A 9,652-nucleotide genomic window follows, 5' to 3' on the forward strand; every position below is an offset into this window, starting at 1 on the left:
AATTTCCATGGTCTCCTCTTGAGACAGGGAGTTATACCCCAGCACCTCTCAAACTCTGCTCTCCAGTTTCCATATGCCATTTTGTTTAGCTCTCAATGCTGTTTATGTTTGAATCATTATTGTGCTTGATGGCACTCTTGCATTTTTGTAATAATAATATAATAATAATAATAAATAATAATAATTGATTGATTAGCCCTTAGGCCATTTCAATATACAGTGGTACCCCGGGATACGAATGCGCCGCCTTACGAAATTTCGGGTTACGAAAAAAATCCATAGAAAAAAACTGTTCCGGGTTACGAAGTTATTTCGGGTTACGAAAAATTTTTTGGTGCTTTTCGGCGCTATTCGCACGAATCGCGGCTTTCCCCATTAGCGCCTATGGCTTTTTCGGCTTACGAAGGATTTCGGGTTACGAACAGCGGCGCGGAACGAATAATTTCGTAACCCGGGGTACCACTGTAACACAAGTAACGTTAAAACAAGTAAAACACACTATAAAACTATAAAAAGAACTAAAATGTAATAACATGGATTCAAAATGTATATGGAGTACGTATGGCTGTAAAACAATACATTAAAAGTACAGTACCTAAAAATGAGACAAGTGATAAAATTGATCATAAAAATCTACATCACGGTTCAAGATACAAAAATGGATATCTTAATGAAACCTTCTTCATTCACCCAGACATGGAGTCCTCCTCAGTGAATTCTGCTATACACAGATGTCAATGATCCTAAATGTACCCCGCTTCTTCAAAGCTTAGGAGAATTCCCTCAACAGTTTAAGGGATGCTCTGATAATTAGAGGCCTTAAATAATTAAAACAAAAAATCTATGGTGCTTTCTGCACCGCCATTGGGACGTCCGGAGGACGTCCCATTTTAAAAAAGGGGCGTCTCTTTAGACGCCCCATGGCCTAGTACGGACTCCGTCCGTACAAGATGGCGCCGGCCTTCTACATGCCGCGCCATCTTTGCGTATCGGCCTTAGCGTCCGTACGTCGCGCCGCTGCTGACGTAGCGAGCGCGCCCCTGGCGCCTCGCTACGTCGCAAACGCGACGAAAAAAGAAGCTCCATTTTGGAGCTTCTTTTTTCGGTCCGCCGGGAGTCCGGCCGGAGGAGGCTCCGGCTCCCCCGCGGGCCTACTGGCGGCGGCAGCAGACCGCCGCAAAGCGGCGGCTGTACCCCCGCATAATGACTATTAGTACCTGCTATAGCAAATTATATGGAAATCCCCTACCGGAGTTATTAAAGGATGTAAATAAAAATATTCAGAGTAAATTCCATCATTGCTAAAGAAAAAGCTTTCCTAGAGCGTGGTGATCTCTTTTATTTGGAAAATAAGAGGCGACTGCTATTCCTCAGTATGAAACCCCATGGAAGTAGAAGGTTGTGAATTAATTTTGCCATCCCCAGAGGTTTCCAAAGGGAATCCAATGTATAACTTCTAATCTAAATAAATACAAGGTGCTTTATAAATGGGAGAAACTGGAAGGAATTCTATTAAATGGAATCAAAAATAGTTTAAATTAATTCAGTGCAGAAGGCAAAAGACTTTTGGAGGAAGCATGGGGGGGAAATAATGAATGTCAATGGAAGTGAAGCAAAGAAAAATGACTCTGAGGAGGAGAGCAACAAGAAGAGCAGACAAGTAACTGAGGAGAGACGATGAGACTCTGATGGAAGACAAGAGAACTCTCTGATGAAGAAATATCTTTTAGTATTCCTTACTGACACCTCTTCCAGCATTACTCAATAGCCTTGTTACAGCTCTGGCTGCTGCCACACTGTGGAATTGATGTACACTCGTCCCTCCAAATTTGTGGCTCTGACTTTTGCAGATGTTATTATTCATTGATTTTATTAATAAGTTCTCACTAGGACTATCTAGGTCCTCCAGCACAATTCTAAGGTCAACTTTAACCTAAAGTCACAGTGAAGGACCTAGAGCAGGGGTAGGCAACCTTTTTGAGCCAGGGGCCAGGTTGCTGTCCCTCAGACAACTGGGGGGCCGAAGCCAAAAAAATAAATAATTAAATAATTTTTTAAAAAATTAAATAGATAAATAAACCGGGACAAATGTAGGACAAAATTTTCAAATGGTGGACACTTTTTTTAAAAAAGTGGAGGACACGTGAAAAAATTTGCTGATTTTTTTAAAAAATGTTAATATAAATGCATGTTTCTGAGGCTTCTATAGACAATTGCTCCTGCGTGCGAGAGGCCAAAGGCCCCGGCGGCAATCGACGGCAGGACCGGGCTGGGGCCGGTCCCAAGGCTTTGCCGGGCCGCAGGTTGCCTACCCCTGACCTAGAGATTCCTAGAGAGAACACTCCACTAGGCATGTATAGCTCCTCCAGCACAATTCTATGGTCAGTGTCTGGCAGATGTTGACCACAGAGGTGCACTGGAGGACCTAGAGATTTCTAGAGAGGTGTTCTCTCAGGTAAAAACATGTTTTTGTTATTTCCAGGTTTTCCACATTCACAAGGATCTTGTGCCTCTAACCCCAACAAAGGTAGAAAGAAAAGTGTAGTTCCACACTGCTTTAACTGCCATGGCTCCATCCTGCTGGGATTTGTAGTTTCTTGTGGAACCAGAAATCCCTGACAGAGAATCCCAGCATTCCACAGCATGAAGCCATGACAGTTAAAGCAGTGTGTCAAGCCGCATTCATTCTTCAACGTAGATGTTTCTCAGAACACCTGCCTTCTAAGTTGGAGATGGGAATCCCAAGGCCAGGGTACCAGGTGCCCTAACCCCAAAGGAGGACATGGCACCACAAAATGGAGGACAGTGAAGAAAAAAATAAAAAAAGAAATAGAAAAGAAAAATTACAAAATAAAAAGCTTAAAAAAAACCCACTCTTATATAAATATAAATCCATGCTCAAAATAGAGGACCTTTTGGAATTCCTCCTGGACAGAAGGCTGAAATGGAGGACGTGTCCTGGATAAAGAGGTTTCTGCTCACCCTGCTTCCAGGCCTTGTTGAACGGCTCCTCCCAGCATCCCCTGAGCACCAGAGCCAGGGGGGAAGCATGCTGGGAGTTGCAGTCCAACATCATCTGGAGTATCCCCACTGATCCAAGTCTGTGCTGGGGGAGGGGAGGTATGCATGTGTAAAAAGGAAAAGATGCGTGTTATTTATATCCTTCTTAAGTGTCTACCACCACCACCATCACCATCACCTCCATGCCTCCAACTCACTTTTTTTCCCCCTGGGCTAGCTGGGGCAGTGGCTCTGCCCAAGGCCCTGCTGCAAAGAGGAATCCAAGGAGGCTTTCGGATGCCCTGCTTGGCGAGGAAGCAACTTCCTGTGGCCAATGCCCACCCTTTTTCTCTCCTCCTCCTTTTTCTGCTCCTCTGAGCAGAAGCTGCAGAAAAGGAACAGCTGGAGGCGCACGGCTGCCCCCTACTGGCCTCAAGAATCACTGCAGTCCTACTCACCTTTATTGTGACTCACTTGGGCAGCATCCACTCTGCAGAATCATCATCATCATCATCAACAACAACATCACCACCACCACCACCACCACCGATTTTTATGCTATTTATTTTATGCTATTTATTTATTTTATGTAGTGTTCTACTTTTATATTGTTGCTCTTACATGTCATGTTGTATTGTATCACTTTGTATGTGAATGTCCTATGGTCTCAGCATTAATAAATAATGAAGAAGAAGAAGCTGCAAGATTTTAATGCTATTTATTTTATGTCAAAATTTTATATTGTGGCTCTTACCCGTTGTATTTTATCACTTAGTATGAGAATGCCACTGTGGACTAAGGCACTAAACATTAATAAAAGAATGAGAAAAAGAAGAAAAGAAGAAGAAGAAGCAGGATTTTTATGCTACTTATTTTATGTAGTACTTTGATATTTTTGCTTTTATTGTTGTATTGTATTTTATCACTTTGTATGAGAATGTTCTATGGACTAAGCATTAATAATAATAAAGAAGAAGGTGAAGGAAAAGAAGCAGCTAGATTTTTATGCTATTTATTTTATGTAGTGCTTTTATATTGTTGCTCTTACGTGTTGTATTGTATTTTATCTCTTTGTAGGTGAATGTCGTAGGGACTAAGCATTAGTAATAAATACTACTACTACCACTAATAATAATAATAATAAGATTCAAGATTTTTGTGCTATTTATTTTATGTAGTACTCTTCTATTGTTGCTCTTACATGTTGTATTTTATCACTTTGTATGAAGATGTCTATGGTCTAAGCATTAACAAATTAATGATGATAATAATAATAATAATAAGATGCAAGCTTTTTATGCTACTTATTTTATGTAGTACTTTTATATTGTTGCTTTTACATGTATTGTATTTTATCCCTTTGTATGAGAATGTCATATGAACTAAACATTAATTATTATTGTTGTTGTTGTTATAAAGAAGAAAGATTTTTAGGCTATTTCTTTTATGTAATACTTTTATATTGTTGCTCTTACATGTTGTATTGTCCTTTATCACTTTGTATGTGAATGTCCTATGAACCAAGCTTTAACAAATGAATAATAATAATAATAATACAGTGGATCCTTGATATCTACTGCAGTTTCGTTCCTGATCCCCTCATGGATACCAAAATCTGTGGATGCTCAAACCCCATTAAATAAAATGGCATAGTGAAATAATGGCATTTATATCAAATGGCAAAATCAAGGTTTGCTTTTCAGAATTTATATATATTTGTTAATGTTTTCAATCTGTAGATGCTTGAATCTGTGGACAAAAGAATACGTGGATACAGAGGGCCAACTGTAATAATATGCAAGATTTTTATGCTATTTATTTTATGCAGTACTGTACTTTTGTATTCTTGCTCTTACATGTTGTATTTTTTCACTTGTACCACTATGGTCTAAGCATTAATAAATGAATTAGAATAATAAATTATTAGTGTTAGTCGAAGGCTTTCATAGTCGGCATCCATATTTTTCATTGTAGCTTTTTGGGGCTTTGTGGCCATATTCTACAATAGTTTATTCCTGACATTTTGGCAGCATCTCTGGCTGGCGAAACATCAGGAATAAACTCTTGTGCAACATGGCCACAATAGCCCAAAAAACCCACAAAAAACTATTTTACATAAGCTTTCAAAGCTCACAGGCTTCTTCATCAGCCATGGATGATAAAAGCAATTTTAGAGTAATGCAAAAACTGCCATACATGATACAAGCTTGCAACAGACAAGAAACAGGACTTATTTTATGTAGATTGGTGAAAAATTATTTAATGTCAACAATCACTTACAATGCTTACAAACCTTCAATCACCCAAATAGACTTGTAGGAAGACACAGACTCTCCCACCATTGGTGAACTTCCAGAATGCTTTCACCCCACCCTGAATGACCAGGAATAGCCATTTGACAAACTGCTCAAATTGAATTTTTTCTCTTGTACCATTAATGTTACATTATTTTGTTTGCTTGTTTCCTCCCTCCCTTTCCTCAAATTAAAAAAAATCAAATATAATTTTGTTAAAAGTCATTTTAGGGGAGAAGTTAATGAGGGCAGGTCACAGAACTGCATCTTTCCTGAGATGTTAAAACTGACTTTAAAATGGTGACAGGAGGAGGTTTAATGTAGGTAAAGGTCACAACCATTGCTGGCAATGAAGTGTTCAGGACACAAAAATTGACCACCCTGTTTTGCTTTTGTCTCGAACGTTCACTTTTCAGAAAGGATGTAGCTCTGTGACCTTCTAGGGTCACACATCTTCAAATCACTTTTAATATCCATGCCTGAGGAAGAAGCTTATGAGCTTTGAAAGCTTATGTGATGCAATTCTGCCCTTTTTCATTGACTCAATAAAGGTACCACTGAAGCTAGTTTTGTTTTGTATTTTTACTATGGGATTAAAAGAGTTTATTGGTTTTAAACATAAATTGGCTGTTTCAAATCGTTTGCCCTAACCAGAAGCCCTTTCACACTACAATTATAACATTATGATTCCACTTTAACTGACGTTTGGTGTGGCACTAGATCTCTCTGGCTGGAAATGATAACTGTCTTTCCCTACAGTAGGTAGTGGTTTGACTACAACTCTGGAGATCAGAGAACAATTTCTGCTTGCCCATGGAAATCCATTAGGTGACCTTGGGCAAAGTCACACTTTCTCAGTCTGAGAAACACCCCAAGATAGGTTCGCATTAGGATCACCATAACTCAGAAACAACTTGAAAGTACATAACACAAAAACTACAAATCCCAGGATTCCACACATTGCAGCCATGGCAGTTAAAGTGGAGAGGGGTCTCAGGACACAAATATATTTATCAGACACTCTGGGATTTAAATATTAAAACCTCACCTGCCACTTCCTTCTTTCAGCCTCTCTTTGGCTCATCATGAAGTCCTCCACCAGAGCCACAGCCTGGGAGCAGGTGTCTGGCCCTCCAGCTCGGATCCAGCCCTGGAGGCCTGAGGGGAGGCTGGCCAGGAATTGCTCCAGGACCAGCAGTTCCAGGATCTGCTCCTTGCTGTGTCTCTCTGGCTTCAGCCACCGATAGCAAAGCTCCTGGAGCTGACTGTGAATCTTTCGAGGATCTTCAACCTCCTGACAGCAGAATTGCCTGAAGTGCTGTCGCTGCAGCTCCATTCTCAGAGCATCCTCTCGCAAAATGGCAGCCTTCACTCTCCCATAATCCTTCTTGTCTATACCTCCAAGATTTTGAAAGGCTTGCTCTGCTTCTCCACTCAGTGCTGGCAGAAGCCGGGATACCCATTCTTCTCTGGGCCACCGGCAGGCTCTGGCCACTTGCTCAAAGGAGGCCAGGAAGGCCTTGGCGTCTTCCCATGGAGCACTCTCTGCTGTCACTTGGCTTTTCCATCCGGCATGAAGAGGTTGCAGTGTTTCCAAGAACTCCTGCCACTGGGCTTCCCAGCGCTCTTGCATCCCTTTGCCTGGCTCTAATGATGCTCCCCATCCAGGTTGCTCTACGAAGCATTCAGGCAAAATTTCACTGGTGGCTTTTCTGAGTTTGACTCGTCTGCCTTCCAATTCTCGATCTGCAGACATTTCCTCCTTCATCATCTTCGTTGTTGCAATTCTAGAATTAAAAGTATTCCGAAATCAAAGAAGATGCAGCAGGGCATTTTAGACACAGCAAACACTTAAAGAGATGCAAATTTAAAAATATATGCTGATTGATTTATGATATTTCTATCGTGCCCTGTGTCATAATATCTCTGGATGGTTTATGATAAAATCAGTTGATCAACTTAAAATGTAGGACAATAACACTATAAACAACAAATATTTATTTATTCATTTAATTTATATGCTACCTTTCTCCCAGACTGGAACTCAAAGCAGCTCACAGCAGGAAACCAATCAAGATCATTAGTCTAATCTTAAAAACAATTAAAATAGTCACAATTAAAACAGTCATTTAAAAACAAACAAAAGTTAAAAAAAATAAAAAGTTATAAATGTGGGGACTGAAGATAAATTTCACTAAAGGGGAAGAATTGTTATTGAGAGTGGAATTTCCTCTTTTTCTACCTTATCCCCATACTACTTTCCTACCTCTAAATGTTGGACTGCAACTTCCAACATTATTTGTCATTAGTTAACTGCCTAGGGTTGCTGGGACTTGCAGTCCAACAGCAACAGTAACATTCTTACCCCTAGAGATAGAATTCAAAGGTATAGCTGTGCTAGTCTGTAGACTGTTTGTAGAGAGATCTTGTAGCACCTTTGAGCCTAACTGAAAGAAGTTGGCAGCATGAGCTTTCATAGACTTTAGCCTCAGATGCATCTGAGGAAGTAAACTGAAGTCTAGTAAAGCTCATGCTACCAACTTCTTTCTTTCAGTTAGGCTCAAAGATGCTACAAGATCTCTCTACATGCTGATGCCTAGGCAAGATGCCTAGATTCTATGACAGTGGTTCCAAAACTTTGGTCTTCCAGGTATTCTGGACTTCAGTTGCAAGAATTTCTGACAGCTGACCAAGCTGGCTGGGATTTCTGGGAGCTGAAGTCTAAAACACCTGGGGGAACAAAGTGTGGGAACTGCTATTCTGTGACATTAATTCTGTACCTGCTGTACTGGTTGCCAGTGCTTTTCATGTCCTTTACATACCATTCAACTATCTTGATTTGACTGCAACACTTTGAATTAATCCTCTGTTGTCCCACTTTTCAACTGCTTTTAAAATGTCCCAGTTTCTCTCTCTTCCTTTCTCCTTTGTCCTCAGCTTACTTCAGTGGCAGCAAACTGAATTCAACATGCAAAAGTTTATGCTCATTTATCTTAATTAATTAGGGACCTGGGTATGTTTAGCCTGGGGACGAGAAGGTCAAAAGGTAACATGTTAGTCACATTTAAATATTTGAAAGGATGTCATGCTGAGGATTTTATTTATTTATTTATTTACTGTATTTATACCCCACTCTTAAACCAGAAAGGCTCTCAGACCAGTTTTCATATAGTTAATTAGACATGTCTCTGCCCGCAGGCTTACAATCTAAAAAAGACATGACACAAAAGGAGAAGGAAATGGCAGTGGGAAGGGGAATAAGCCCAGCAGTTCCTCTCTCCCTCTGAGGCCTGGACCAAGGCAGATGGACTGGAGGGAGGAGTCTCCTTGTTTCCTGCTGCTCCATAGAGTAAGACATGAGCAATGGATGCCAGGTACAGGAAAACAGATTCCATCTCAACATTAGGAGGAACTTCCTAACAGTAAGGGCTGTTTGACAGTGGAACACACTCCCTCAGAGTGTAGTGGGGTCTCCTTCCTTGGAAGTCTTTAAACAGGGGCTGGATGGACATCTGTCGGGGGTGCTTTGATTGTGAGTTCCAGCATGGCAGGGTGAGGTTGGACTGGATTGGAATGAAGTTGGGTCTCTTCCAGCTATAGGATTCTATGAACTGAATAACACAGAGGGATAAAATGGAGCAAAATGTTTCTCTTCCCAGTAGGCTCAGGCCAAAGCAAACTGCTGCAGCCTCTTCTACCTTTTCTGTTTCTCCTCATTAGCATCCATAGCTTTTTGTGGGTTTTTCAGGCTATGAGGCCATGTTCTAGAAGAGTTTATTCTTGATGTTTCACCAGCATCTGTTGCTGGTATCTTCAGAGAGAGCTGGCATGAAAGAGAGTGGAGTATATATACTGCTGGTTGAAAGGAAGCGATTTACATGTTAATCTGTGTATTGTTCTGTTGCTGAATGACAAGGCCTCAGGGGGTCCATTTACTTAATGATCCACTGTCTGCTGGGAAACCCTCCTGACTCTGGCTGGTTTCATTTGCATTTGCTGGGTCTTCATTTCTGTGTTTTTCAGGACTAGTAGCCAAACTTTGGTCCAGAACACACGGCAAAAATAATCCAGTTTGACGCTGCTCAGTACTAAGGTATCCTGGGAACTGTAGTTTATATTAGTATATATATGTGTGTGTGTGTGTGTGTGTGTGTGCACGCACACACACACAACACTTTATTTTCATAAAAAGAAATAATGTTTTACGGTATTTACATTTAAGTGTATCATAATATAAACAATTAATTTAAATAAGAATATCATAAACAGGAACTGTAGTGAGACAATGAGCCTTCTCTGTCAGAGAGCTCTGGTGCCACAACAATGGCCTGTTACAGACTGCCAAAATAAAGCTGCTT

General features: G+C 40.6%; 1 protein-coding gene across 1 annotated transcript in view; it reads right to left on the bottom strand.

Moving 5' to 3' along the window:
• The window catches only part of LOC121923672 (neurotrophin receptor-interacting factor homolog), a 62,793-nt gene that overhangs the window by 14,982 nt on the left and 38,159 nt on the right, over nt 1–9,652 (bottom strand). The gene's annotated exons all lie outside the window — the stretch shown is intronic.

This window comes from Sceloporus undulatus, chromosome 2 (assembly GCF_019175285.1).
Source record: "Sceloporus undulatus isolate JIND9_A2432 ecotype Alabama chromosome 2, SceUnd_v1.1, whole genome shotgun sequence".
Lineage (NCBI taxonomy): Eukaryota > Metazoa > Chordata > Lepidosauria > Squamata > Phrynosomatidae > Sceloporus > Sceloporus undulatus.